Source organism: Charadrius vociferus, unplaced genomic scaffold (assembly GCF_000708025.1).
Source record: "Charadrius vociferus isolate BGI_N301 unplaced genomic scaffold, ASM70802v2 scaffold101, whole genome shotgun sequence".
Taxonomy (NCBI): Eukaryota; Metazoa; Chordata; class Aves; order Charadriiformes; family Charadriidae; genus Charadrius; species Charadrius vociferus.
This window is the reverse complement of record NW_009646941.1, coordinates 1,587,029-1,592,069: the sequence shown is the minus strand read 5'-3', so window position 1 is coordinate 1,592,069 and position 5,041 is coordinate 1,587,029.

The following is a 5,041-nucleotide window of genomic DNA, read 5'->3' as shown; positions in this document are numbered from 1 at the left end:
TCTAGCTCTTAAAGGTCACAACAGTAAAAATTCACATTAAGTTCACATCCATGGAGATTTCTTTGTATGCTTGTTACCATGTCCAATTTACATTTGGGGCAGGGAGGAGAAACTCTTTCCACTGTAAATAATGTGAGGAATCTGGTCAGAAAGGATATCCCTATGTACTCAAATGCCTATGCAGAAAGTTAATCTTTGAAAAACTTAAGAACATAATGAATGGAAATTAGACTGGCTATACTAGGTCCTTTTTATTTTAAATCTTATCTGTGATAATTTCAGTGGTGTGTCTCAGTTCTCAGGAGAAGTTTTTCAAGAAATTATGAAAAATTACCACTTAAATCACCTCCTCCATCATGCATTACAGCTTTCTTTGTCAGCCCTGAGGAGTCCTAGACAATCTAGACTCACTTGAATACAGCAGCCATTCTTTACACCTCATAATAGTCATCATTTTTCTCTCTATCCTTTATGCTATAGTTCTACTACATAGAAAAACTTCACGTCTTTAGGGTGCAGTGATTTTTTTAACAAAAATTTAAAATTCTATCAAAACTTTAAGTCTAAAATGATGGCTCAGCATTCAAACTCACTCAACTGAAAGTCAGTCTTTTTTGTCTATAGGATTTCTTAATCTGTAAACCACTTAAGCAAACAGCTGGGAATAGAGGAATCTTGTTGCATGCTTCCAGATTCGACATACTCAACACCAAGGTGACTTTCAAAGATCAGTTGTGGGGATTCTTCGCAACTGGTCTCCTGTCACTCAGTCTGTGAGCTTCTTAACTGTAGATTCCCTGCCAGGTGCAGGTATATTAGTGTTGCCTGAATACAGAGGCAACATCACATTTTCTCATGTTGCAAACTTTTTAGACTTTTGTGAGTTAAAAATCTAAAAGTTCTACCTAGGTACCTAAAAGTCAGCTGCAGAGTTTTAATTATCCAAATGATTCCATCATATCATTAATTGTACAACATACAGAAGAAGTATAAATTTCAAGGTAACAAAAAGAAGATATCAAGAAACCTCTTAGTCTACAGAAGAATCTGAGGATCCTGAAAGACTGCAGGATTTCTAAGTATGAGCAACAAGTAGCAGGCAAATGTTGCCAGATAAGGTGACTGATCTTTGACATTTCTGCTTGTTGCTGCCTCCAAACTGATAATATTGCTTCCATCATGCCCAAACAAGCTCTAGCTAGGCTGGTTTTGAGTTGAGACTTGGTATCCCATAAATTAGTCTATTGCAGCAATAAGGCCAAATGAAGACTGCAGCACCTATTATAAGGAACTGTTTTATTTCCTTCTAATGAACTCTGCAACGATATCAGCTCCCGTAAGTATCTGCCCAAGAAGCAGTTAGATCATTAAGAATGGAGAAATAGGAGCTCCTTGTTAGAATTTTTTTAAACTCTCGTGCAAACTTATATATCATCTTTAAGATACACACATTTCCTGGCCTACAGAACAAGTAGTTCCTTGAGGACAGGCACTAGGGAAACTTGGTTTCCTTTTAAACAAAAGCCTGAGTAATGCTTCCCCCATCTTCAAGGTTTCTTTCAAGTGTGTGCCTAGTACTGGTGCCTAGTAAAGGAGATGGACCTACATTTGCAGTAATTGTAAGATTCTCCCTTTCGTGCCTTATTGTAGTCTTTCCCACAATTACAGAATAACCAGTCTTGCTGCTCGCTGCCAGTTTGTTTGTGCACCAGTAATTTTAAAAGTTTCATTCTCTTCAAGGTTTCCACTGTTACCATTCTAATTTGGTTTAAAAATTGCCTAACATGTTTGAAATTCCTTTTAAAAAAAAGTTTTGGAAGGCAAAACAAGTGATCATACATGACTTCTTTCCACAAAACAACAGGATAAAAATAGTTTTCCGTTAAATCTTAATTTGTGTCTTATGAGAACAAGGCCTTTTCAAACAAGCACAAGCACTCTGCTTGAGATTTTAGAACAAGTCAACAGTATATGGAACGGTGTGATTTGGCTACTTAGATTTCACAAAACTTTTGAATAGACCCTTCACTAAAGGCAGTTAAAAGGAACCAAATCACCACTGAGTGGTATCTTCTAAACAACAGAAGAAGAGAGGAAAAAAGGGTAGGGTTAGAAACACTTGTTTTTACAATGAAAAAAGTTATCCATTATATTCCCCAGGAATCACTGCTGACACCTGGATACTTGAACTATACATACACAATCTGAAATAGCGAAGTCACAAATTTTTCAAGTTAGGCAAATTATTCAGACTTGTCAAACAAACAGATCAAGAACTATCTCACAATAATGAATGAACAACCAGGCAAGGGAATGGCAGATACAACGTGATGGTGATAAATGTAAAAACTGAATCATAATCCCAATTATATATTCCCAACAACGAGCTCTATATTACTTACTGCCACTCAGAAAATAGACCTTTGTGTAACAACAATGATCTACCCACTTACTCAATATTGCATGCAACGTTGCTCGCATTATCCCAAAGAGAGGAACTTTTCTTAATAGTAGAAAGATAAAGGGTGCAGAGAAAAGAGGATGAGTTGACTACTCACTCTCAAAAGAAATATTGAGATATTCAAGTGATTAATATATCTTTGTTGCTTTCATGGTTTCAGCTGGGACAGAGTTGACTTCCTCACTACCAGCTGGTATAGTGCTGTGCTTTGGATTTAGGATTAAAATAGTGTTGGTAAAACACTGATGTTGTTTGTTGTTGTTAAGTAGTCAAGGCCTTTTCTGCTCCTCATATTTTGTCACCAGTGAGTAGGCTGGGAGTACACAAAAAGTTGAGAGGAGACACAGCCGGGACTGCTGACCCCAACTGACAAAATGGATATTCCATACCATGTGACGTCATGCTCATTATATAAAGCTGGGGGAAGAAGAAGGAAGCACAGGGACATTCAGCATTATGGCCTTTGTCTTCCTAAGTAACCGTTATGAGTGATGGAGCCCTGTTTTTCTGGAGATGGCTGAACCCCTGCCTGCTGATTGGAAGTAGTGAATTAATTCCTTGTTTTGCTTTGCTTGCATGCCTGGCTTTTGCTTTACTTACTTTATCTCAACTCACAACGTTTTCCTCACTTTTACTCTTCTGATTCTCTCCCTCATCCCACCAGGGGGAGGTGAGTGAGTGGCTGTGTGGTCCTAGTTGCCAGCTGGGTTAAACCACCACAGTCCTTTTTGGTGCCCCACATGGGGCTGGAAGGGTTTCAGATAATGACAGATTTGATTGGAAAGTGCTAGACCAAATTTGTAACTGTTATTGCTGTTTAACTATTAATTGGCAATCTCTTGTGCTTGCCAGTGGGCTTGCTTGCCTTACTGTAAATTAGAGTTTTGCGCTCGCGTGCCCATTAGTGGCTGCTTTTTGCTTTCACTGCTTGGTGTACTGCTTATCATTTACTCTGCTGTGCCTGGGAACAGTTTGATAACAGCAATGGCAATGCGCCTGGGCTGGCAGGGCTGCTGTTTCCTGTGCTGCCAACAGGCTGGAACTCCAGTGTTCTTGACTTGAAACAGCTCTGCAGACCCTAAGGTGAGTGAAGAAGGAGGGGAAGGAGGTGCTTTAGGCACCAGAGCAGAAATTCACTTGCAGCCTGTGGTGAAGACCATGGTAAAGCAGGCTGTCCCCCTGTAGCCCGAAGGATGTACCCTGTGGAAGGGACCCACGCTGCAGTAGTTTGTGGTGAACTGCAGCCTGTAGGAAGGACTCACGTTGGAGAAGTTCATGGAGAACTGTCTCCCATGCGTAGGACCCCACACTGGAGGATGGGAAGAGTGCGAAGAGTCCTCCCGCTAAGGAGGAAGGAACAGCAGAAATAGCATGTGATGAGCTGACCACAACCCCCATTCCCCATCCCCCTGTGCTGCTGGGATCAGGGAAGGCAGAGAAATTGGGAGTAAAGTTGAAGCCCGGGATTTGAGTTGCATGTTATGGGAATTACTAGAGCAGAAACCCCTTGTTGCTAGCCGGGCTAGGAGAAAGGAGAGGAGTTCATTGCAATGTTAAATCCTATAACCTGGCCCAGAAGGACCAGAGGTGAAGATTATAATGGATATACCTTTAAATTGTTGTATGTTTTAGGAATTGTTATGGCAGGAACTATCTGAACCAATGGAGAACAAGCCTTACAAGAAGCAGTGAGCTGACCTGAGCTGGCTTGGGTGTCCAATGATTCCATGCAACACACCATCTCTCCTGTCCTGGGTGACCACCGTGGCAGACGGAGCCCAGGGTCATAGACTGAATGAACTCAATGGACATTTTGTGGAAATTTGTGGACATTTATGGACATTTACAGACATTTTACAGACATTCCACAGGGGTGGTCCATGGACTAAGGGAGTGATATCTGTGTATTATACCAAAGGATGGGAAGGGGGTGGTACTTAATGAGGTTGTGTTGGATAGTGTGGGACCCGGACATGATGTAAATGGTATGGAACAGGGGGTGGAGAATGTCATGGTTTCAGTTGGGATAGAGTTGACTTTCTTACTACCAGCAGACATAGTGCTATGTTTTGGATTTGGCATGAAAACAGTGTTTTCACTGGGGGGAGTGAGTGGGTGGTCCTAGTTGCCTCCTGTGGTTAAACCACGACAATTGCTTGTCATATCACTGGGACTTCTTGGAACATTACTTGCCCAATTTCAAATGCTTATCTTCATTTTTAAAGCCAGATAAATACTTCTCTCTTTTAATGGTAGCTGCTGAACTCCCATCTCATCTTACCGCACTAAAAGTCACATTGGACTGACAGAAGATTCTGTCCCTCACCACAATCTAACTGTTGTGCTTGATGTTTCCCAAATCTAGAATAGGAGTTTTTTTCAAGGCAAGAAGTTTTGCACCTTGCTTTAATAGATTTTACAATAGTTGACTGCAGGATGGATTACAAAGGTGAGTTACATGTTTGGTACTTAAGGGGATTGTATTTGGAATGACAGATTTAGCTGCACTGGAAAGTATAAGTAATGTATTTAGTGTGTTTTTCTTATGAAAATAAGACAGGGCATAATACAAGAGTGAGG